The sequence below is a fragment of the Heterodontus francisci genome, chromosome 41 (genome assembly GCF_036365525.1).
Source record: "Heterodontus francisci isolate sHetFra1 chromosome 41, sHetFra1.hap1, whole genome shotgun sequence".
NCBI classification, from domain to species: domain Eukaryota; kingdom Metazoa; phylum Chordata; class Chondrichthyes; order Heterodontiformes; family Heterodontidae; genus Heterodontus; species Heterodontus francisci.
Window position 1 is genome coordinate 6,702,394 of NC_090411.1, and position 24,576 is coordinate 6,726,969.

The following is a 24,576-nucleotide window of genomic DNA, read 5'->3' on the forward strand; positions in this document are numbered from 1 at the left end:
AGAGTCGACGGCGGGCGGTCTTTGAGCCAGAGCTCCTTTTGTTGCCGGGCCTTGCAAGCAGAAAGGAAAGCACGCGTGCATGCCACGCGCAGCCATTCCTCGCGCTTCTGCGCGAGGCGTTGCGCAGGAAAAAAGACGCGCGCGCGCTGGGCAGCAAAGGGCGGCCTGCAACTGCGGGGCAATCCAACAGGGGGCAGCGTAGCACCCACGGAAAACTGCAGCAAAGTCAGCCGAGCAGCAGCGCCGTCACTATTGCGAATTCTATTTTTCAGTAGGGGTCTCGCCCCCGTGGAGGGGGGAAGCTGCACCGCTCCTGGAAACACTGCAATACCAGGTGGATGCATGGAGTGGACGGGGCAAGCCCCTGTTCCATCTCCCTGTGCCAAAAATCTATTTAATATTTGGTCCCCAGATAGGGGACGTATCAGATATTAAACTGATAAGAACAGATTTTTTTTTTTTTTTTTTTATTTCCAAAATATACTTTATTCATAAAAATCTGTAAAAATTACATTGCCAAACAGTTTCCAAACAGCACGAAAAAATACAAACATTGCAAAAGAGATCAGTTTCTTTCAATAATGTCATGAGTTTCTTCCCAACCCTTCCGTTTCACAATTGTCATGTCAATTACAGTTTTACATTTACAGCAATTGAGAATATTAACGATGCAGTTCGAGGGGCTTCCCATGGTTCCAGCCCCTCAGTCCAGCTTGGTGGGGAACCTTACACTGTGGTCTTTCCCCATTGAGCCTTTGCTGCGGCTGCCCCAAGCTTTAGTGCGTCCCTCAGCACGTAGTCCTGGACCTTGGAATGTGCCAGTCTGCAACATTCGGTGGTGGACAACTCTTTGCGCTGGAAGACCAGCAAGTTTCGGGCAGACCAAAGGGCGTCTTTCACCGAATTGATAGCCCTCCAGCAGCAGTTGATGTTTGTCTCGGTGTGCGTCCCTGGGAACAGCCCGTAGAGCACAGACTCCTGTGTTACAGAGCTGCTTGGGATGAACCTTGACAAAAACCACTGCATCTCTTTCCACACCTGCTTTGCAAAGGCACATTCCAGGAGGAGGTGGGCGACCGTCTCTTCCCCACCACAGCCAACGCGGGGGCACTGTGCGGAGGGGGCGAGACTTCGGGTGTGCATGAAGGATCTGACGGGGAGGGCCCTTCTCACCACCAGCCAAGCTACGTCTTGGTGCTTGTTTGAAAGTTCTGGTGATGAGGCATTCCGCCAAATGACTTTGACGGTCTGCTCGGGGAACCATCCGACAGGATCCACCGTTTCCTTTTCCCGTAGGGCCTTGAGGACATTCCGTGCAGACCACTGCCTGATGGACCGGTGGTCAAATGTGTTTTTCCGCAGAAACTGCTCCACGAAGGATAGGTGGTACGGCGCCGCCCAACTGCACGGAGCGTTCCGCGGCAATGTGACCAGGCCCATCCTTCGCAACACCGGGGACAGATAGAACCTCAGCACGTAGTGACACTTGGAGTTTGCGTACTGGGGATCGACACATAGCTTGATGCAGCCGCACACGAAGGTGGTCATCAGGATGAGGGCCACGTTGGGTACATTTTTCCCGCCCTTGTCCAGAGATTTGAACATCGTGTCCCTCCGGACCCGGTCCATTTTAGATCCCCAGACGAAGCGGAAAATGGCTCGGGTGACTGCCACGGCGCAGGAGTGGGGTATGGGCCAGACCTGCGCCACGTAGAGCAACAACGTGAGCGCCTCGCACCTGATGACCAGGTTCTTACCCACAATGGAGAGAGACCGCTGCCCCCACATGCCCAACTTTTGTCGTACCTTGGCTACTCGCTCCTCCCATGTTTTGGTGCACGCCCCGGCCCTTCCGAACCATATCCCCAGCACCTTCAGGTAATCTGACCTGACGGTGAAGGGGACAAAGGATCGGTCAGCCCAGTTCCCAAAGAACATGGCCTCGCTCTTGCCGTGGTTAACTTTGGCACCCGAGGCCAGTTCGAACTGGTCGCAGATGCTCATCAGTCTGCGCACTGATAAGAACAGATACTACACTTGATCTTAGCCAAAAGGCCGAGAAGCGATGGCCGTAAAACTGCGTTTGCTGCGCGCGTCAGGCCCGGCGTGCGGCCTCTACGTCAAAGTAGCCGCCGGGTGGGCGAGCCTCGGGCGAAAGAGGCGACGGCGGGCGGTCTTTGAGCCAGAGCTCCTTTTGTTGCCGGGCCTTGCAAGCAGAAAGGAAAGCACGCGTGCATGCCACGCGCAGCCATTCCTCGCGCTTCTGCGCGAGGCGTTGCGCAGGAAAAAAGACGCGCGCGCGCTGGGCAGCAAAGGGCGGCCTGCAACTGCGGGGCAATCCAACAGGGGGCAGCGTAGCACCCACGGAAAACTGCAGCAAAGTCAGCCAAGCAGCAGCGCCGTCACTATTGCGAATTCTATTTTTCAGCAGGGGTCTCGCCCCCGTGGAGGGGGGAAGCTGCACCGCTCCTGGAAACACTGCAATACCAGGTGGATGCATGGAGTGGACGGGGCAAGCCCCTGCTCCATCTCCCTGTCCCAAAAATCAATTTAATATTTGGTCCACAGATAGGAGACGTATCAGATATTAAACTGATAAGAACAGATTTTTTTTTTTTTTTTTATTTCCAAAATATACTTTATTCATAAAAATCTGTAAAAATTACATTGCCAAACAGTTTCCAAACAGCACCAAAAAATACAAACATTGCAAGGGAGATCAGTTTCCTTCAATACTGTCATGAGTTTCTTCCCAACCCTTCCGTTTCTCAATTGTCATGTCAATTACAGTTTTACATTTACAGCAATTCAGAATATTAATGATACAGTTCGAGGGGTTTCCCATGGATCCAGCCCCTCAGTCTAGCTTGGTGGGGGAACCTTACACTGTGGTCTTTCCCCATTGAGCCTTTGCTGCGGCTGCCCCAAGCTTTAGTGCGTCCCTCAGCACGTAGTCCTGGACCTTGGAATGTGCCAGTCTGCAACATTCGGTGGTGGACAACTCTTTGCGCTGGAAGACCAGCAAGTTTCGGGCAGACCAAAGGGCGTCTTTCACCGAATTGATAGTCCTCCAGCAGCAGTTGATGTTTGTCTCGGTGTGCGTCCCTAGGAACAGCCCGTAGAGCACAGACTCCTGTGTTACAGAGCTGCTTGGGATGAACCTTGACAAAAACCACTGCATCTCTTTCCACACCTGCTTTGCAAAGGCACATTCCAGGAGGAGGTGGGCGACCGTCTCTTCCCCACCACAGCCAACGCGGGGGCACTGTGCGGAGGGGGCGAGACTTCGGGTGTGCATGAAGGATCTGACGGGGAGGGCCCTTCTCACCACCAGCCAAGCTACGTCTTGGTGCTTGTTTGAAAGTTCTGGTGATGAGGCATTCCGCCAAATGACTTTGACGGTCTGCTCGGGGAACCATCCGACAGGATCCACCGTTTCCTTTTCCCGTAGGGCCTTGAGGACATTCCGTGCAGACCACTGCCTGATGGACCTGATAAGAACAGATACTACACTTGATCTTAGCCAAAAGGCCGAGAAGCGATGGCCGTAAAACTGCGTTTGCTGCGCGCGTCAGGCCCGGCGTGCGGCCTCTACGTCAAAGTAGCCGCCGGGTGGGCGAGCCTCGGGCGAAAGAGTCGACGGCGGGCGGTCTTTGAGCCAGAGCTCCTTTTGTTGCCGGGCCTTGCAAGCAGAAAGGAAAGCACGCGTGCATGCCACGCGCAGCCATTCCTCGCGCTTCTGCGCGAGGCGTTGCGCAGGAAAAAAGACGCGCGCGCGCTGGGCAGCAAAGGGCGGCCTGCAACTGCGGGGCAATCCAACAGGGGGCAGCGTAGCACCCACGGAAAACTGCAGCAAAGTCAGCCGAGCAGCAGCGCCGTCACTATTGCGAATTCTATTTTTCAGTAGGGGTCTCGCCCCCGTGGAGGGGGGAAGCTGCACCGCTCCTGGAAACACTGCAATACCAGGTGGATGCATGGAGTGGACGGGGCAAGCCCCTGTTCCATCTCCCTGTGCCAAAAATCAATTTAATATTTGGTCCCCAGATAGGGGACGTATCAGATATTAAACTGATAAGAACAGATTTTTTTTTTTTTTTTTTTATTTCCAAAATATACTTTATTCATAAAAATCTGTAAAAATTACATTGCCAAACAGTTTCCAAACAGCACGAAAAAATACAAACATTGCAAAAGAGATCAGTTTCTTTCAATAATGTCATGAGTTTCTTCCCAACCCTTCCGTTTCACAATTGTCATGTCAATTACAGTTTTACATTTACAGCAATTGAGAATATTAACGATGCAGTTCGAGGGGCTTCCCATGGTTCCAGCCCCTCAGTCCAGCTTGGTGGGGAACCTTACACTGTGGTCTTTCCCCATTGAGCCTTTGCTGCGGCTGCCCCAAGCTTTAGTGCGTCCCTCAGCACGTAGTCCTGGACCTTGGAATGTGCCAGTCTGCAACATTCGGTGGTGGACAACTCTTTGCGCTGGAAGACCAGCAAGTTTCGGGCAGACCAAAGGGCGTCTTTCACCGAATTGATAGCCCTCCAGCAGCAGTTGATGTTTGTCTCGGTGTGCGTCCCTGGGAACAGCCCGTAGAGCACAGACTCCTGTGTTACAGAGCTGCTTGGGATGAACCTTGACAAAAACCACTGCATCTCTTTCCACACCTGCTTTGCAAAGGCACATTCCAGGAGGAGGTGGGCGACCGTCTCTTCCCCACCACAGCCAACGCGGGGGCACTGTGCGGAGGGGGCGAGACTTCGGGTGTGCATGAAGGATCTGACGGGGAGGGCCCTTCTCACCACCAGCCAAGCTACGTCTTGGTGCTTGTTTGAAAGTTCTGGTGATGAGGCATTCCGCCAAATGACTTTGACGGTCTGCTCGGGGAACCATCCGACAGGATCCACCGTTTCCTTTTCCCGTAGGGCCTTGAGGACATTCCGTGCAGACCACTGCCTGATGGACCGGTGGTCAAATGTGTTTTTCCGCAGAAACTGCTCCACGAAGGATAGGTGGTACGGCGCCGCCCAACTGCACGGAGCGTTCCGCGGCAATGTGACCAGGCCCATCCTTCGCAACACCGGGGACAGATAGAACCTCAGCACGTAGTGACACTTGGAGTTTGCGTACTGGGGATCGACACATAGCTTGATGCAGCCGCACACGAAGGTGGTCATCAGGATGAGGGCCACGTTGGGTACATTTTTCCCGCCCTTGTCCAGAGATTTGAACATCGTGTCCCTCCGGACCCGGTCCATTTTAGATCCCCAGACGAAGCGGAAAATGGCTCGGGTGACTGCCACGGCGCAGGAGTGGGGTATGGGCCAGACCTGCGCCACGTAGAGCAACAACGTGAGCGCCTCGCACCTGATGACCAGGTTCTTACCCACAATGGAGAGAGACCGCTGCCCCCACATGCCCAACTTTTGTCGTACCTTGGCTACTCGCTCCTCCCATGTTTTGGTGCACGCCCCGGCACTTCCGAACCATATCCCCAGCACCTTCAGGTAATCTGACCTGACGGTGAAGGGGACAAAGGATCGGTCAGCCCAGTTCCCAAAGAACATGGCCTCGCTCTTGCCGTGGTTAACTTTGGCTCCCGAAGCCAGTTCGAACTGGTCGCAGATGCTCATCAGTCTGCGCACGGACAGCGGATCCGAGCAGAAGACGGCGACGTCATCCATGTACAGGGAGGTTTTGACCTGAGTGCCTCCGCTGCCTGGGATTGTCACCCCTCTTATGCTCGCATCCTTCCTAATAGACTCAGCAAAGGGTTCAATACAGCAAACAAACAAGACCGGGGAAAGAGGACAGCCCTGATAAGAACAGATACTACACTTGATCTTAGCCAAAAGGCCGAGAAGCGATGGCCGTAAAACTGCGTTTGCTGCGCGCGTCAGGCCCGGCGTGCGGCCTCTACGTCAAAGTAGCCGCCGGGTGGGCGAGCCTCGGGCGAAAGAGGCGACGGCGGGCGGTCTTTGAGCCAGAGCTCCTTTTGTTGGCGGGCCTTGCAAGCAGAAAGGAAAGCACGCGTGCATGTCACGCGCAGCCATTCCTCGCGCTTCTGCGCGAGGCGTTGCGCAGGAAAAAAGACGCGCGCGCGCTGGGCAGCAAAGGGCGGCCTGCAACTGCGGGGCAATCCAACAGGGGGCAGCGTAGCACCCACGGAAAACTGCAGCAAAGTCAGCCAAGCAGCAGCGCCGTCACTATTGCGAATTCTATTTTTCAGCAGGGGTCTCGCCCCCGTGGAGGGGGGAAGCTGCACCGCTCCTGGAAACACTGCAATACCAGATGGATGCATGGAGTGGACGGGGCAAGCCCCTGCTCCATCTCCCTGTCCCAAAAATCAATTTAATATTTGGTCCACAGATAGGAGACGTATCAGATATTAAACTGATAAGAACAGATACTACACTTGATCTTAGCCAAAAGGCCGAGAAGCGATGGCCGTAAAACTGCGTTTGCTGCGCGCGTCAGGCCCGGCGTGCGGCCTCTACGTCAAAGTAGCCGCCGGGTGGGCGAGCCTCGGGCGAAAGAGGCGACGGCGGGCGGTCTTTGAGCCAGAGCTCCTTTTGTTGCCGGGCCTTGCAAGCAGAAAGGAAAGCACGCGTGCATGCCACGCGCAGCCATTCCTCGCGCTTCTGCGCGAGGCGTTGCGCAGGAAAAAAGACGCGCGCGCGCTGGGCAGCAAAGGGCGGCCTGCAACTGCGGGGCAATCCAACAGGGGGCAGCGTAGCACCCACGGAAAACTGCAGCAAAGTCAGCCGAGCAGCAGCGCCGTCACTATTGCGAATTCTATTTTTCAGCAGGGGTCTCGCCCCCGTGGAGGGGGGAAGCTGCACCGCTCCTGGAAACACTGCAATACCAGGTGGATGCATGGAGTGGACGGGGCAAGCCCCTGCTCCATCTCCCTGTCCCAAAAATCAATTTAATATTTGGTCCCCAGATGGGGGACGTATCAGATATTAAACTGATAAGAACAGATACTACACTTGATCTTAGCCAAAAGGCCGAGAAGCGATGGCCGTAAAACTGCGTTTGCTGCGCGCGTCAGGCCCGGCGTGCGGCCTCTACGTCAAAGTAGCCGCCGGGTGGGCGAGCCTCGGGCGAAAGAGGCGACGGCGGGCGGTCTTTGAGCCAGAGCTCCTTTTGTTGCCGGGCCTTGCAAGCAGAAAGGAAAGCACGCGTGCATGCCACGCGCAGCCATTCCTCGCGCTTCTGCGCGAGGCATTGCGCAGGAATAAAGACAACCGCGCGCGCTGGGCAGCAAAGGGCGGCCTGCAACTGCGGGGCAATCCAACAGGGGGCAGCGTAGCGCCCACGGAAAACTGCAGCAAAATCAGCCGAGCAGCAGCGCCGTCACTATTGCGAATTCTATTTTTCAGCAGGGGTCTCGCCCCCGTGGAGTGGGGAAGCTGCACCACTCCTGGAAACACTGCAATACCAGGTGGATGCATGGAGTGGACGGGGCAAGCCCCTGCTCCATCTCCCTGTCCCAAAAATCAATTTAATATTTGGTCCCCAGATGGGGGACGTATCAGATATTAAACTGATAAGAACAGATTTTTTTTTTTTTTTTTTATTTCCAAAATATACTTTATTCATAAAAATCTGTAAAAATTACATTGCCAAACAGTTTCCAAACAGCACGAAAAAATACAAACATTGCAAAAGAGATCAGTTTCTTTCAATAATGTCATGAGTTTCTTCCCAACCCTTCCGTTTCACAATTGTCATGTCAATTACAGTTTTACATTTACAGCAATTGAGAATATTAACGATACAGTTCGAGGGGCTTCCCATGGTTCCAGCCCCTCAGTCCAGCTTGGTGGGGGAACCTTACACTGTGGTCTTTCCCCATTGAGCCTTTGCTGCGGCTGCCCCAAGCTTTAGTGCGTCCCTCAGCACGTAGTCCTGGACCTTGGAATGTGCCAGTCTGCAACATTCGGTGGTGGACAACTCTTTGCGCTGGAAGACCAGCAAGTTTCGGGCAGACCAAAGGGCGTCTTTCACCGAATTGATAGCCCTCCAGCAGCAGTTGATGTTTGTCTCGGTGTGCGTCCCTGGGAACAGCCCGTAGAGCACAGACTCCTGTGTTACAGAGCTGCTTGGGATGAACCTTGACAAAAACCACTGCATCTCTTTCCACACCTGCTTTGCAAAGGCACATTCCAGGAGGAGGTGGGCGACCGTCTCTTCCCCACCACAGCCAACGCGGGGGCACTGTGCGGAGGGGGCGAGACTTCGGGTGTGCATGAAGGATCTGACGGGGAGGGCCCTTCTCACCACCAGCCAAGCTACGTCTTGGTGCTTGTTTGAAAGTTCTGGTGATGAGGCATTCCGCCAAATGACTTTGACGGTCTGCTCGGGGAACCATCCGACAGGATCCACCGTTTCCTTTTCCCGTAGGGCCTTGAGGACATTCCGTGCAGACCACTGCCTGATGGACCGGTGGTCAAATGTGTTTTCCCGCAGAAACTGCTCCACGAAGGATAGGTGGTACGGCGCCGCCCAACTGCACGGAGCGTTCCGCGGCAATGTGACCAGGCCCATCCTTCGCAACACCGGGGACAGATAGAACCTCAGCACGTAGTGACACTTGGAGTTTGCGTACTGGGGATCGACACATAGCTTGATGCAGCCGCACACGAAGGTGGTCATCAGGATGAGGGCCACGTTGGGTACATTTTTCCCGCCCTTGTCCAGAGATTTGAACATCGTGTCCCTCCGGACCCGGTCCATTTTAGATCCCCAGACGAAGCGGAAAATGGCTCGGGTGACTGCCACGGCGCAGGAGTGGGGTATGGGCCAGACCTGCGCCACGTAGAGCAACAACGTGAGCGCCTCGCACCTGATGACCAGGTTCTTACCCACAATGGAGAGAGACCGCTGCCCCCACATGCCCAACTTTTGTCGTACCTTGGCTACTCGCTCCTCCCATGTTTTGGTGCACGCCCCGGCCCTTCCGAACCATATCCCCAGCACCTTCAGGTAATCTGACCTGACGGTGAAGGGGACAAAGGATCGGTCAGCCCAGTTCCCAAAGAACATGGCCTCGCTCTTGCCGTGGTTAACTTTGGCTCCCGAGGCCAGTTCGAACTGGTCGCAGATGCTCATCAGTCTGCGCACGGACAGCGGATCCGAGCAGAAGACGGCGACGTCATCCATGTACAGGGAGGTTTTGACCTGAGTGCCTCCGCTGCCTGGGATTGTCACCCCTCTTATGCTCGCATCCTTCCTAATAGACTCAGCAAAGGGTTCAATACAGCAAACAAACAAGACCGGGGAAAGAGGACAGCCCTGTCTGACTCCAGATTTGATCGGGAAACTTTCAGATTCCCACCCGTTGATTGACACTGCGCTACTGATGTTTGTGTAGAGCAGTTGGATCCAATTGCAGATTCCCTCCCCAAACCCCATTTTGGAAAGCACGTCCATCATGTAGGTGTGCGATATCCTGTCAAAAGCCTTCTCCTGGTCCAGGCTGATGAGGCAGGTGTCCACCCTCCTGTCCCGTACGTAGGCGATCGTATCCCTGAGTAGCGCGAGGCTATCAGAGATCTTCCTGCCGGGTACAGTACAGGTCTGATCGGGGTGAATCACCAGCTCCAGAGCAGACTTGACTCGACTGGCTATGACTTTGGACAGAATCTTGTAATCAACATTAAGCAGTGAGATGGGCCGCCAATTTCTGATTTCTACCCTCTCCCCCTTCTGCTTGTAAATGAGGGTGATGATGCCTTTTCTCATGGATTCTGACATGCTACCGGCCAGGAGCATACTCTCGTATACTTCCAGCAGGTCCGGGCCGACCCAGTCCCACAGGGCTGAGTACAACTCGACCGGTAAGCCGTCGCTCCCGGGAGTTTTACTCGCCTCGAAAGACTCGACGGCCTTTGTCAGCTCGTCCAGAGTTAGCGGCTTGTCCAGTCCCTCCCTCCTGCTGTCATCTAAGACCTCTGTGATAGATGACAGGAAGGACTGGGAGGCTCTGCTGTCTGTGGGCTTCGCGTCATACAGCCCAGCATAAAAGGATTTGCTGATCCTTAGTATGTCGGACTGCGAAGACGTTACCGAGCCATCTTCTTCCTTCAGGCTGCTGATAACAGAGCTCTCTCTGTGTACCTTTTGGAAGAAGTAACGCGAGCACGTCTCATCCTGCTCGATGGAGCGGACTCTGGACCGGAAGATGATCTTGGAGGCCTCCTTGGCAAAGAGCGAGGCCTGCTGGCTCTTCACCTCTTGGAGGTCCTCCTTGACCTCGACCCCCATTGACTGCAACCGGAGTAGATTTTGCATAATTTTCTGGAGTCGGGACAGTTCCCTCTGTCTCTCTCTCGCCTTCTGAACACCTTTGTGGATGAAGAACCTCTTGATGTTCTCCTTAATCGCTTCCCACCAGTGAACTGGAGACTCAAAGAGGGGTTTCACGGTCCTCCAACCATTGTAATCCCTTTTGAGTTCCTCAACGTTCTCTGGGGTCAGCAGTGTCGCATTGAGCTTCCACGTCCCTCTGCCAACCCGCTGGTCGTCCTGTAAGTGACAGTCGGCCAGTAAGAGGCAGTGGTCGGAGAAGAACACCGGCTTGACGTCGGTGGATCCGACCGTGACAGCACGGGAAACAAACAGGAAGTCAATCCTGGAACGGGCAGACCCGTCCGATCTTGACCATGTGTATCTGCGCTGCGCTCCGTCTGCAGGTTTGCTGAAGACGTCGTGCAGTTTGGCATCCTTAACTGTTTCTATGAGGAATCTGGACGTAGCGTCCAGTTTTCTGTCGTCACTGCCGGATCGTCCAGCCGCATCGATGATGCAGTTGAAGTCACCGCCTAGGATGACCGGCCTGGACGTCGCCAGCAGCAGTGGGAGCTGCTGGAAGACGGTCAGCCGCTCGCTGCGTTGTACCGGGGCGTACACGTTGATCAACCGGAGCGGAGCGTTGTTGTACATCACGTCTGCTACGAGGAGGCGGCCGCCCACCACCTCCTTAACTTCGGAGATGGTGAAGTTACCTCCCCGCAGCAGAATACCCAGGCCGGAGGAACGGCAGTCATTACCCCCCGACCAGATCGATGGCCCGTGGGACCACCATCGCGACCACTGCCTGTAGGTGCTGAGGTGTGGTATTCCACACTCCTGCAGAAACAGTAGGTCAGCTTTGACCTTGGCAAGGTAATCCAAGGTTGAAACACATCGCGTAGTAGATTTAATGCTACGCACATTAATGGAAGCAATTCTTACACCCATTTTTTACTAAAATTTAGTTGTTGCTTCCCATACCATTTGTCCTCGCTAGTCCCAGTCCTTCCCCTTCGGGATGTTCCTGCATACCCATCGTATGCGCAAGCAGTTTCACGTTGGTTGGGCTCAGAAACCCCTCCTGATTTTTCCTGCAGGGTTTGTGCCGCTCGGGTGACATCGGGGGGGTCTTGTAGGCAGAGAGCATTGGGTTGTCCTCAGCTGCTTCCATCTGTTCCTCCTCGAAAACATCACAGCTCCCGGTCTCCCGGAGCTCAGGTGCGCCAGACGTGTCTTTGCTCCCGGTGTCCCGGAGCTGAGATGCGTTGGCCACGTCGTTACGTGTGGGGAATTGGGGTTGGGGCACGCCGGGCCCATCACAGCTTCCAGTGCCCGGGGGCTGGGATGCTTGATCATCCATCTCGGAGTTCTGCCGCCTCTTTTGAAGGGGCTGTCGTTCCAGCATTTCCCCGTCCAGTGAAGAGGAGTTGTTGCAGTCTGATTCAGAAGAGAGCCTCCTCTTGCCACTGGTTTGGGTGGTGGCTTTGGGATGTTTTTTCTTTGTGGTTTTCCTCTGGACCACTTGCCACTGACCTGTTTGTCCATCTGCTGCCTCCTCCTCCATTGATTCTGTCTGTGGAGGAGGGGTTTCCGGGCGCTGGGTAGGTGCTGGGTCGTTGGTTTCAGCCGCCTCCCCTTCCTTCTCAGGTTGAAGTTCCTCACTGTGGAGAAGGTTGCTGGTCTCCTTTCGAACAGCGGACGCCTTCGTCGAACCTTCGCCCTGCCATTCCTTGGACCTTGCCGCCTGAGCATAGCTGAGACCACGTTTGGGGCAGGTCTTGTAGAGATGGCCTGCCGCACCGCACAAGTTGCAACACTTAGTCTGCTTACAGTCCTTGGTCTGATGGCCTTCCTCCTTGCAGTTCTTGCAAACAACCGTGCTGCAGTTGGCTGCCATGTGACCAGATTTGCCACAGGTGCGACAAACTCTGGGCTGCCCAGCGTAGACCAAGAAGCCTCGACTTCCCCCGATAGCGAAGCTGGAGGGAGGGTGGATGATGGCTCCACTGGGATCTACCTTCAAGGTCACCTTGATCTGCCGCTTGCTGGTCCAGATCCCAAAGGGGTCCTTGACATCAGTGCTGCTGCCGGCCACCTCGACGTACCTGGCGAGAAAGGTGAGTACATCCACCACCGGAACATGGGGGTTGTAGAGGTGAATCGTCACCACCCGGTCCCGTTGTGACGGAAGCGTGAAGAGCGGCTCCGCTGTGAGGATCGACAGTGGCGCCCGGTCCCCTTTCTCCTTGAACGCCTTCAGGAACTTGATGCATCCCGCCATGTTCCGGAACGTCACGTCGAAGTATCCACTGCTGGGGAAATCCTGCAGGCAGAAGACGTCCGTCGCTTGAAATCCGCAGCAATCGAAGAGAATTTTCTTGATGAAGAAGGTGCGATCGACCGGTGCATCTCCTTCCTTGTCCTTCACGACCACCCGAACGGTGTTGCGCACTCCCTGGCCCGAAGCTCGAAAATTGGTTATAGCCATTTTACTCAAAGCTTCCCCAGGATCAAAAGGCAATGATCATGGTCTCTTCTCAATCAAATAAGCACTGATAAGAACAGATACTACACTTGATCTTAGCCAAAAGGCCGAGAAGCGATGGCCGTAAAACTGCGTTTGCTGCGCGCGTCAGGCCCGGCGTGCGGCCTCTACGTCAAAGTAGCCGCCGGGTGGGCGAGCCTCGGGCGAAAGAGGCGACGGCGGGCGGTCTTTGAGCCAGAGCTCCTTTTGTTGCCGGGCCTTGCAAGCAGAAAGGAAAGCACGCGTGCATGCCACGCGCAGCCATTCCTCGCGCTTCTGCGCGAGGCATTGCGCATGAATAAAGACAACCGCGCGCGCTGGGCAGCAAAGGGCGGCCTGCAACTGCGGGGCAATCCAACAGGGGGCAGCGTAGCGCCCACGGAAAACTGCAGCAAAGTCAGCCGAGCAGCAGCGCCGTCACTATTGCGAATTCTATTATTCAGCAGGGGTCTCGCCCCCGTGGAGGGGGGAAGCTGCACCGCTCCTGGAAACACTGCAATACCAGGTGGATGCATGGAGTGGACGGGGCAAGCCCCTGCTCCATCTCCCTGTCCCAAAAATCAATTTAATATTTGGTCCCCAGATGGGGGACGTATCAGATATTAAACTGATAAGAACAGATTTTTTTTTTTTTTTTTTTTTTTTTATTTCCAAAATATACTTTATTCATAAAAATCTGTAAAAATTACATTGCCAAACAGTTTCCAAACAGCACCAAAAAATACAAACATTGCAAGGGAGATCAGTTTCCTTCAATACTGTCATGAGTTTCTTCCCAACCCTTCCGTTTCTCAATTGTCATGTCAATTACAGTTTTACATTTACAGCAATTGAGAATATTAACGATACAGTTCGAGGGGTTTCCCATGGATCCAGCCCCTCAGTCTAGCTTGGTGGGGGAACCTTACACTGTGGTCTTTCCCCATTGAGCCTTTGCTGCGGCTGCCCCAAGCTTTAGTGCGTCCCTCAGCACGTAGTCCTGGACCTTGGAATGTGCCAGTCTGCAACATTCGGTGGTGGACAACTCTTTGCGCTGGAAGACCAGCAAGTTTCGGGCAGACCAAAGGGCGTCTTTCACCGAATTGATAGTCCTCCAGCAGCAGTTGATGTTTGTCTCGGTGTGCGTCCCTGGGAACAGCCCGTAGAGCACAGACTCCTGTGTTACAGAGCTGCTTGGGACGAACCTTGACAAAAACCACTGCATCTCTTTCCACACCTGCTTTGCAAAGCCACATTCCAGGAGGAGGTGGGCGACCGTCTCTTCCCCACCACAGCCAACGCGGGGGCACTGTGCGGAGGGGGCGAGACTTCGGGTGTGCATGAAGGATCTGACGGGGAGGGCCCTTCTCACCACCAGCCAAGCTACGTCTTGGTGCTTGTTTGAAAGTTCTGGTGATGAGGCATTCCGCCAAATGACTTTGACGGTCTGCTCGGGGAACCATCCGACAGGATCCACCGTTTCCTTTTCCCGTAGGGCCTTGAGGACATTCCGTGCAGACCACTGCCTGATGGACCGGTGGTCAAAGGTGTTTTTCCGCAGAAACTGCTCCACGAAGGATAGGTGGTACGGCACGTCCCAACTGCACGGAGCGTTCCGCGGCAATGTGACCAGGCCCATCCTTCGCAACACCGGGGACAGATAGAACCTCAGCACGTAGTGACACTTGGAGTTTGCGTACTGGGGATCTACACATAGCTTGATGCAGCCGCACACGAAGGTGGTCATCAGGATGAGGGCCACGTTGGGTACATTTTTCCCGCCCATGTCCAGAGATTTGAACATCGTGTCCCTCCGGACCCGGTCCATTTTAGATCCCCAGACGAAGCGGAAAATGGCTCGGGTGACTGCCACGGCGCAGGAGTGGGGTATGGGCCAGACCTGCGCCACGTAGAGCAACAACGTGAGCGCCTCGCACCTGATGACCAGGTTCTTACCCACAATGGAGAGAGATCGCTGCCCCCACATGCCCAACTTTTGTCGTACCTTGGCTACTCGCTCCTCCCATGTTTTGGTGCACGCCCCGGCCCTTCCGAACCATATCCCCAGCACCTTCAGGTAATCTGACCTGACGGTGAAGGGGACAAAGGATCGGTCAGCCCAGTTCCCAAAGAACATGGCCTCGCTCTTGCCGTGGTTAACTTTGGCTCCCGAGGCCAGTTCGAACTGGTCGCAGATGCTCATCAGTCTGCGCACGGACAGCGGATCCGAGCAGAAGACGGCGACGTCATCCATGTACAGGGAGGTTTTGACCTGAGTGCCTCCGCTGCCTGGGATTGTCACCCCTCTTATGCTCGCATCCTTCCTAATAGACTCAGCAAAGGGTTCAATACAGCAAACAAACAAGACCGGGGACAGAGGACAGCCCTGTCTGACTCCAGATTTGATCGGGAAACTTTCAGATTCCCACCCGTTGATTGACACTGCGCTACTGATGTTTGTGTAGAGCAGTTGGATCCAATTGCAGATTCCCTCCCCAAACCCCATTTTGGAAAGCACGTCCATCATGTAGGTGTGCGATATCCTGTCAAAAGCCTTCTCCTGGTCCAGGCTGATGAGGCAGGTGTCCACCCTCCTGTCCCGTACGTAGGCGATCGTATCCCTGAGTAGCGCGAGGCTATCAGAGATCTTCCTGCCGGGTACAGTACAGGTCTGATCGGGGTGAATCACCAGCTCCAGAGCAGACTTGACTCGACTGGCTATGACTTTGGACAGAATCTTGTAATCAACATTAAGCAGTGAGATGGGCCGCCAATTTCTGATTTCTACCCTCTCCCCCTTCTGCTTGTAAATGAGGGTGATGATGCCTTTTCTCATGGATTCTGACATGCTACCGGCCAGGAGCATACTCTCGTATACTTCCAGCAGGTCCGGGCCGACCCAGTCCCACAGGGCCGAGTACAACTCGACCGGTAAGCCGTCGCTCCCGGGAGTTTTACTCGCCTCGAAAGACTCGACGGCCTTTGTCAGCTCGTCCAGAGTTAGCGGCTTGTCCAGTCCCTCCCTCCTGCTGTCATCTAAGACCTCCGTGATAGATGACAGGAAGGACTGGGAGGCTCTGCTGTCTGTGGGCTTCGCGTCATACAGCCCAGCATAAAAGGATTTGCTGATCCTTAGTATGTCGGACTGCGAAGACGTTACCGAGCCATCTTCTTCCTTCAGGCTGCTGATAACAGAGCTCTCTCTGTGTACCTTTTGGAAGAAGTAACGCGAGCACGTCTCATCCTGCTCGATGGAGCGGACTCTGGACCGGAAGATGATCTTGGAGGCCTCCTTGGCAAAGAGCGAGGCCTGCTGGCTCTTCACCTCTTGGAGGTCCTCCTTGACCTCGACCCCCATTGACTGCAACCGGAGTAGATTTTGCATAATTTTCTGGAGTCGGGACAGTTCCCTCTGTCTCTCTCTCGCCTTCTGAACACCTTTGTGGATGAAGAACCTCTTGATGTTCTCCTTAATCGCTTCCCACCAGTGAACTGGAGACTCAAAGAGGGGTTTCACGGTCCTCCAACCTTTGTAATCCCTTTTGAGTTCCTCAACGTTCTCTGGGGTCAGCAGTGTCGCATTGAGCTTCCACGTCCCTCTGCCAACCCGCTGGTCGTCCTGTAAGTGACAGTCGGCCAGTAAGAGGCAGTGGTCGGAGAAGAACACCGGCTTGACGTCGGTGGATCCGACCGTGACAGCACGGGACACAAACAGGAAGTCAATCCTGGAACGGGCAGACCCGTCCGATCTTGACCATGTGTATCTGCGCTGCGCTCCGTCTGCAGGTTTGCTGAAGACGTCGTGCAGTTTGGCATCCTTAACTGTTTCTACTAGGAATCTGGACGTAGCGTCCAGTTTGCTGTCGTCACTGCCGGATCGTCCAGCCGCATCGATGATGCAGTTGAAGTCACCGCCGAGGATGACCGGCCTGGACGTCGCCAGCAGCAGTGGGAGCTGCTGGAAGACGGTCAGCCGCTCGCTGCGTTGTACCGGGGCGTACACGTTGATCAACCGGAGCGGAGCGTTGTTGTACATCACGTCTGCTACGAGGAGGCGGCCGCCCACCACCTCCTTAACTTCGGAGATGGTGAAGTTACCTCCCCGCAGCAGAATACCCAGGCCAGAGGAACGGCAGTCATTACCCCCCGACCAGATCGATGGCCCGTGGGACCACCATCGCGACCACTGCCTGTAGGTGCTGAGGTGTGGTATTCCACACTCCTGCAGAAACAGTAGGTCAGCTTTGACCTTGGCAAGGTAATCCAAGGTTGAAACACATCGCGTAGTCGATTTAATGCTACGCACATTAATGGAAGCAATTCTTACACCCATTTTTTACTAAACATTAGTTGTTGCTTCCCATACCATTTGTCCTCGCTAGTCCCAGTCCTTCCCCTTCGGGATGTTCCTGCATACCCATCGTATGCGCAAGCAGTTTCACGTTGGTTGGGCTCAGAAACCCCTCCTGATTTTTCCTGCAGGGTTTGTGCCGCTCGGGTGACATCGGGGGGGTCTTGTAGGCAGAGAGGATTGGGTTGTCCTCAGCTGCTTCCATCTGTTCCTCCTCGAAAACATCACAGCTCCCGGTCTCCCGGAGCTCAGGTGCGCCAGACGTGTCTCTGCTCCCGGTGTCCTGGAGCTGAGATGCGTTGGCCACGTCGTTACGTGTGGGGCATTGGGGTTGGGGCACGCTGGGCCCATCACAGCTTCCAGTGCCCGGGGGCTGGGATGCTTTATCATCCATCTCGGAGTTCTGCCGCCTCTTTTGAAGGGGCTGTCGTTCCAGCATTTCCCCGTCCAGTGAAGAGGAGTTGTTGCAGTCTGATTCAGAAGAGAGCCTCCTCTTGCCACTGGTTTGGGTGGTGGCTTTGGGATGTTTTTTCTTTGTGGTTCTCCTCTGGACCACTTGCCACTGACCTGTTTGTCCATCTGCTGCCTCCTCCTCCATTGATTCTGTCTGTGGGGGAGGGGTTTCCGGGCGCTGGGTAGGTGCTGGGTCGTTGGTTTCAGCCGCCTCCCCTTCCTTCTCAGGTTGAAGTTCCTCACTGCGGAGAAGGTTGCTGGTCTCCTTTCGAACAGCGGACGCCTTCGTCGAACCTTCGCCCGGCCATTCCTTGGACCTTGCCGCCTGAGCATAGCTTTGACAACGTTTGGGACAGGTCTTGTAGAGATGGCCTGCCGCACCGCACAAGTTGCAACACTTAGTCTGCTTACAGTCCTTGGTCTGATGGCCTTCCTCCTTGCAGTTCTTGCAAACAACCGTGCTGCAGTTGGCTGCCATGTGACCAGATTTGCCACAGGTGCGACAAACTCTGGGCTGCCCAGCGTAGACCAAGAAGCCTCGACTTCCCCCGATAGCGAAGCTGGAGGGAGGGTGGATGATGGCTCCACTGGGATCTACCTTCAAGGTCACCTTGACCTGCCGCTTGCTGGTCCAGATCCCAAAGGGGTCCTTGACATCAGTGCTGCTGCCGGCCACCTCGACGTACCTGGCGAGAAAGGTGAGTACATCCACCACCGGAACATGGGGGTTGTAGAGGTGAATCGTCACCACCCGGTCCCGTTGTGACGGAAGCGTGAAGAGCGGCTCCGCTGTGAGGATCGACAGTGGCGCCCGGTCCCCTTTCTCCTTGAACGCCTTCAGGAACTTGATGCATCCCGCCACGTTCCGGAACGTCACGTCGAAGTATCCACTGCTGGGGAAATCCTGCAGGCAGAAGACGTCCGTCGCTTGAAATCCGCAGCAATCGAAGAGAATTTTCTTGATGAAGAAGGTGCGATCGACCGGTGCATCTCCTTCCTTGTCCTTCACGACCACCCGAACGGTGTTGCGCACTCCCTGGCCCGAAGCTCGAAAATTGGTTTTAGCCATTTTACTCAAAGCTTCCCCAGGATCAAAAAGCAATGATCATGGTCTCTTCTCAATCAAATAAGCACTGATAAGAACAGATACTACACTTGATCTTAGCCAAAAGGCCGAGAAGCGATGGCCGTAAAACTGCGTTTGCTGCGCGCGTCAGGCCCGGCGTGCGGCCTCTACGTCAAAGTAGCCGCCGGGTGGGCGAGCCTCGGGCGAAAGAGGCGACGGCGGGCGGTCTTTGAGCCAGAGCTCCTTTTGTTGCCGGGCCTTGCAAGCAGAAAGGAAAGCACGCGTGCATGCCACGCGCAGCCATTCCTCGCGCTTCTGCGCGAGGCATTGCGCAGGAATAAAGACAACCGCGCGCGCTGGGCAGCAAAGGGCGGCCTGCAACTGCGGGGCAATCCAACAGGGGGCAGCGTAGCGCCCACGGAAAACTGCAGCAAAGTCAGCCGAGCAGCAGCGCCGTCACTATTGCGAATTCTATTTTTCAGCAGGGGTCTCGCCCCCGTGGAGGGGGGAAGCTGCACCGCTCCTGGAAACACTGCAATACCAGGTGGATGCATGGAGTGGACGGGGCAAGCCCCTGCTCCATCTCCCTGTCCCAAAAATCAATTTAATATTTGGTCCCCAGATGGGGGACGTATCAGATATTAAACTGATAAGAACAGATACTACACTTGATCTTAGCCAAAAGGCCGAGAAGCGATGGCCGTAAAACTGCGTTTGCTGCGCGCGTCAGGCCCGGCGTGCGGCCTCTACGTCAAAGTAGCCGCCGGGTGGGCGAGCCTCGGGCGAAAGAGGCGACGGCGGGCGGTCTTTGAGCCAGAGCTCCTTTTGTTGCCGGGCCTTGCAAGCAGAAAGGAAAGCACGCGTGCATGCCACGCGCAGCCATTCCTCGCGCTTCTGCGCGAGGCATTGCGCAGGAATAAAGACAACCGCGCGCGCTGGGCAGCAAAGGGCGGCCTGCAACTGCGGGGCAATCCAACAGGGGGCAGCGTAGCGCCCACGGAAAACTGCAGCAAAGTCAGCCGAGCAGCAGCGCCGTCACTATTGCGAATTCTATTTTTCAGCAGGGGTCTTGCCCCCGTGGAGGGGGGAAGCTGCACCGCTCCTGGAAACACTGCAATACCAGGTGGATGCATGGAGTGGACGGGGCAAGCCCCTGCTCCATCTCCCTGTCCCAAAAATCAATTTAATATTTGGTCCCCAGATGGGGGACGTATCAGATATTAAACTGATAAGAACAGATTTTTTTTTTTTTTTTCTTTTTTTTCCAAAATATACTTTATTCATAAAAATCTGTAAAAATTACATTGCCAAACAGTTTCCAAACAGCACCAAAAAATACAAACATTGCAAGGGAGATCAGTTTCCTTCAATACTGTCATGAGTTTCTTCCCAACCCTTCCGTTTCTCAATTGTCATGTCAATTACAGTTTTACATTTACAGCAATTCAGAATATTAACGATACAGTTCGAGGGGTTTCCCATGGATCCAGCCCCTCAGTCTAGCTTGGTGGGGGAACCTTACACTGTGGTCTTTCCCCATTGAGCCTTTGCTGCGGCTGCCCCAAGCTTTAGTGCGTCCCTCAGCACGTAGTCCTGGACCTTGGAATGTGCCAGTCTGCAACATTCGGTGGTGGACAACTCTTTGCGCTGGAAGACCAGCAAGTTTCGGGCAGACCAAAGGGCGTCTTTCACCGAATTGATAGTCCTCCAGCAGCAGTTGATGTTTGTCTCGGTGTGCGTCCCTGGGAACAGCCCGTAGAGCACAGACTCCTGTGTTACAGAGCTGCTTGGGATGAACCTTGACAAAAACCACTGCATCTCTTTCCACACCTGCTTTGCAAAGGCACATTCCAGGAGGAGGTGGGCGACCGTCTCTTCCCCACCACAGCCAACGCGGGGGCACTGTGCGGAGGGGGCGAGACTTCGGGTGTGCATGAAGGATCTGACGGGGAGGGCCCTTCTCACCACCAGCCAAGCTACGTCTTGGTGCTTGTTTGAAAGTTCTGGTGATGAGGCATTCCGCCAAATGACTTTGACGGTCTGCTCGGGGAACCATCCGACAGGATCCACCGTTTCCTTTTCCCGTAGGGCCTTGAGGACATTCCGTGCAGACCACTGCCTGATGGACCGGTGGTCAAAGGTGTTTTTCCGCAGAAACTGCTCCACGAAGGATAGGTGGTACGGCACGTCCCAACTGCACGGAGCGTTCCGCGGCAATGTGACCAGGCCCATCCTTCGCAACACCGGGGACAGATAGAACCTCAGCACGTAGTGACACTTGGAGTTTGCGTACTGGGGATCTACACATAGCTTGATGCAGCCGCACACGAAGGTGGTCATCAGGATGAGGGCCACGTTGGGTACATTTTTCCCGCCCATGTCCAGAGATTTGAACATCGTGTCCCTCCGGACCCGGTCCATTTTAGATCCCCAGACGAAGCGGAAAATGGCTCGGGTGACTGCCACGGCGCAGGAGTGGGGTATGGGCCAGACCTGCGCCACGTAGAGCAACAACGTGAGCGCTTCGCACCTGATGACCAGGTTCTTACCCACAATGGAGAGAGATCGCTGCCCCCACATGCCCAACTTTTGTCGTACCTTGGCTACTCGCTCCTCCCATGTTTTGGTGCACGCCCCGGCCCTTCCGAACCATATCCCCAGCACCTTCAGGTAATCTGACCTGACGGTGAAGGGGACAAAGGATCGGTCAGCCCAGTTCCCAAAGAACATGGCCTCGCTCTTGCCGTGGTTAACTTTGGCTCCCGAGGCCAGTTCGAACTGGTCGCAGATGCTCATCAGTCTGCGCACGGACAGCGGATCCGAGCAGAAGACGGCGACGTCATCCATGTACAGGGAGGTTTTGACCTGAGTGCCTCCGCTGCCTGGGATTGTCACCCCTCTTATGCTCGCATCCTTCCTAATAGACTCAGCAAAGGGTTCAATACAGCAAACAAACAAGACCGGGGACAGAGGACAGCCCTGTCTGACTCCAGATTTGATCGGGAAACTTTCAGATTCCCACCCGTTGATTGACACTGCGCTACTGATGTTTGTGTAGAGCAGTTGGATCCAATTGCAGATTCCCTCCCCAAACCCCATTTTGGAAAGCACGTCCATCATGTAGGTGTGCGATATCCTGTCAAAAGCCTTCTCCTGGTCCAGGCTGATGAGGCAGGTGTCCACCCTCCTGTCCCGTACGTAGGCGATCGTATCCCTGAGTAGCGCGAGGCTATCAGAGATCTTCCTGCCGGGTACAGTACAGGTCTGATCGGGGTGAATCACCAGCTCCAGAGCAGACTTGACTCGACTGGCTATGACTTTGGACAGAATCTTGTAATCAACATTAAGCAGTGAGATGGGCCGCCAATTTCTGATTTCTACCCTCTCCCCCTTCTGCTTGTAAATGAGGGTGATGATGCCTTTTCTCATGGATTCTGACATGCTACCGGCCAGGAGCATACTCTCGTATACTTCCAGCAGGTCCGGGCCGACCCAGTCCCACAGGGCCGAGTACAACTCGACCGGTAAGCCATCGCTCCCGGGAGTTTTACTCGCCTCGAAAGACTCGACGGCCTTTGTCAGCTCGTCCAGAGTTAGCGGCTTGTCCAGTCCCTCCCTCCTGCTGTCATCTAAGACCTCTGTGATAGATGACAGGAAGGACTGGGAGGCTCTGCTGTCTGTGGGCTTCGCGTCATACAGCCCAGCATAAAAGGATTTGCTGATCCTTAGTATGTCGGACTGCGAAGACGTTACCGAGCCATCTTCTTCCTTCAGGCTGCTGATAACAGAGCTCTCTCTGTGTACCTTTTGGAAGAAGTAACGCGAGCACGTCTCATCCTGCTCGATGGAGCGGACTCTGGACCGGAAGATGATCTTGGAGGCCTCCTTGGCAAAGAGCGAGGCCTGCTGGCTCTTCACCTCTTGGAGGTCCTCCTTGACCTCGACCCCCATTGACTGCAACCGGAGTAGATTTTGCATAATTTTCTGGAGTCGGGACAGTTCCCTCTGTCTCTCTCTCGCCTTCTGAACACCTTTGTGGATGAAGAACCTCTTGATGTTCTCCTTAATCGCTTCCCACCAGTGAACTGGAGACTCAAAGAGGGGTTTCACGGTCCTCCAACCATTGTAATCCCTTTTGAGTTCCTCAACGTTCTCTGGGGTCAGCAGTGTCGCATTGAGCTTCCACGTCCCTCTGCCAACCCGCTGGTCGTCCTGTAAGTGACAGTCGGCCAGTAAGAGGCAGTGGTCGGAGAAGAACACCGGCTTGACGTCGGTGGATCCGACCGTGACAGCACGGGAAACAAACAGGAAGTCAATCCTGGAACGGGCAGACCCGTCCGATCTTGACCATGTGTATCTGCGCTGCGCTCCGTCTGCAGGTTTGCTGAAGACGTCGTGCAGTTTGGCATCCTTAACTGTTTCTACTAGGAATCTGGACGTAGCGTCCAGTTTGCTGTCGTCACTGCCGGATCGTCCAGCCGCATCGATGATGCAGTTGAAGTCACCGCCTAGGATGACCGGCCTGGACGTCGCCAGCAGCAGTGGGAGCTGCTGGAAGACGGTCAGCCGCTCGCTGCGTTGTACCGGGGCGTACACGTTGATCAACCGGAGCGGAGCGTTGTTGTACATCACGTCTGCTACGAGGAGGCGGCCGCCCACCACCTCCTTAACTTCGGAGATGGTGAAGTTACCTCCCCGCAGCAGAATACCCAGGCCGGAGGAACGGCAGTCATTACCCCCCGACCAGATCGATGGCCCGTGGGACCACCATCGCGACCACTGCCTGTAGGTGCTGAGGTGTGGTATTCCACACTCCTGCAGAAACAGTAGGTCAGCTTTGACCTTGGCAAGGTAATCCAAGGTTGAAACACATCGCGTAGTCGATTTAATGCTACGCACATTAATGGAAGCAATTCTTACACCCATTTTTTACTAAAAATTAGTTGTTGCTTCCCATACCATTTGTCCTCGCTAGTCCCAGTCCTTCCCCTTCGGGATGTTCCTGCATACCCATCGTATGCGCAAGCAGTTTCACGTTGGTTGGGCTCAGAAACCCCTCCTGATTTTTCATGCAGGGTTTGTGCCGCTCGGGTGACATCGGGGGGGTCTTGTAGGCAGAGAGGATTGGGTTGTCCTCAGCTGCTTCCATCTGTTCCTCCTCGAAAACATCACAGCTCCCGGTCTCCCGGAGCTCAGGTGCGCCAGACGTGTCTTTGCTCCCGGTGTCCTGGAGCTGAGATGCGTTGGCCACGTCGTTACGTGTGGGGCATTGGGGTTGGGGCACGCTGGGCCCATCACAGCTTCCAGTGCCCGGGGCTGGGATGCTTTATCATCCATCTCGGAGTTCTGCCGCCTCTTTTGAAGGGGCTGTCGTTCCAGCATTTCCCCGTCCAGTGAAGAGGAGTTGTTGCAGTCTGATTCAGAAGAGAGCCTCCTCTTGCCACTGGTTTGGGTGGTGGCTTTGGGATGTTTTTTCTTTGTGGTTCTCCTCTGGACCACTTGCCACTGACCTGTTTGTCCATCTGCTGCCTCCTCCTCCATTGATTCTGTCTGTGGGGGAGGGGTTTCCGGGCGCTGGGTAGGTGCTGGGTCGTTGGTTTCAGCCGCCTCCCCTTCCTTCTCAGGTTGAAGTTCCTCACTGCGGAGAAGGTTGTTGGTCTCCTTTCGAACAGCGGACGCCTTCGTCGAACCTTCGCCCGGCCATTCCTTGGACCTTGCCGCCTGAGCATAGCTTTGACAACGTTTGGGACAGGTCTTGTAGAGATGGCCTGCCGCACCGCACAAGTTGCAACACTTAGTCTGCTTACAGTCCTTGGTCTGATGGCCTTCCTCCTTGCAGTTCTTGCAAACAACCGTGCTGCAGTTGGCTGCCATGTGACCAGATTTGCCACAGGTGCGACA

General features: G+C 54.9%; 9 non-coding genes and 5 pseudogenes across 9 annotated transcripts; all 14 read right to left on the reverse strand.

The window, feature by feature from the left end:
- Window positions 1-297: 297 nt before the first annotated feature.
- Window positions 298-482, reverse strand: LOC137354301 (U2 spliceosomal RNA). Its single transcript, XR_010970354.1, has one exon. It is a non-coding gene; the product is annotated as a U2 spliceosomal RNA (small nuclear RNA).
- Window positions 483-1,952: 1,470 nt separating this feature from the next.
- On the reverse strand, window positions 1,953-2,067 carry LOC137354523 (U2 spliceosomal RNA; annotated as a pseudogene).
- Window positions 2,068-2,453: 386 nt separating this feature from the next.
- LOC137354453 (U2 spliceosomal RNA) lies at window positions 2,454-2,636 on the reverse strand. The gene has a single exon (XR_010970446.1). It is a non-coding gene; the product is annotated as a U2 spliceosomal RNA (small nuclear RNA).
- Window positions 2,637-3,447: 811 nt separating this feature from the next.
- On the reverse strand, window positions 3,448-3,543 carry LOC137354808 (U2 spliceosomal RNA; annotated as a pseudogene).
- Window positions 3,544-3,929: 386 nt separating this feature from the next.
- Window positions 3,930-4,114, reverse strand: LOC137354279 (U2 spliceosomal RNA). The gene has a single exon (XR_010970341.1). It is a non-coding gene; the product is annotated as a U2 spliceosomal RNA (small nuclear RNA).
- Window positions 4,115-5,771: 1,657 nt separating this feature from the next.
- Window positions 5,772-5,871, reverse strand: LOC137354746 (U2 spliceosomal RNA; annotated as a pseudogene).
- Window positions 5,872-6,257: 386 nt separating this feature from the next.
- LOC137354097 (U2 spliceosomal RNA) lies at window positions 6,258-6,448 on the reverse strand. The gene has a single exon (XR_010970246.1). It is a non-coding gene; the product is annotated as a U2 spliceosomal RNA (small nuclear RNA).
- A 386-nt stretch (window positions 6,449-6,834) lies between these two features.
- LOC137353749 (U2 spliceosomal RNA) lies at window positions 6,835-7,025 on the reverse strand. Its single transcript, XR_010969901.1, has one exon. It is a non-coding gene; the product is annotated as a U2 spliceosomal RNA (small nuclear RNA).
- Window positions 7,026-7,413: 388 nt separating this feature from the next.
- Window positions 7,414-7,597, reverse strand: LOC137354370 (U2 spliceosomal RNA). Its single transcript, XR_010970399.1, has one exon. It is a non-coding gene; the product is annotated as a U2 spliceosomal RNA (small nuclear RNA).
- Window positions 7,598-12,797: 5,200 nt separating this feature from the next.
- LOC137354635 (U2 spliceosomal RNA) lies at window positions 12,798-12,906 on the reverse strand (annotated as a pseudogene).
- A 388-nt stretch (window positions 12,907-13,294) lies between these two features.
- Window positions 13,295-13,485, reverse strand: LOC137354416 (U2 spliceosomal RNA). Its single transcript, XR_010970421.1, has one exon. It is a non-coding gene; the product is annotated as a U2 spliceosomal RNA (small nuclear RNA).
- A 5,200-nt stretch (window positions 13,486-18,685) lies between these two features.
- Window positions 18,686-18,794, reverse strand: LOC137354533 (U2 spliceosomal RNA; annotated as a pseudogene).
- A 388-nt stretch (window positions 18,795-19,182) lies between these two features.
- Window positions 19,183-19,373, reverse strand: LOC137353750 (U2 spliceosomal RNA). Its single transcript, XR_010969902.1, has one exon. It is a non-coding gene; the product is annotated as a U2 spliceosomal RNA (small nuclear RNA).
- Window positions 19,374-19,761: 388 nt separating this feature from the next.
- Window positions 19,762-19,948, reverse strand: LOC137354410 (U2 spliceosomal RNA). The gene has a single exon (XR_010970417.1). It is a non-coding gene; the product is annotated as a U2 spliceosomal RNA (small nuclear RNA).
- Window positions 19,949-24,576: the final 4,628 nt, after the last annotated feature.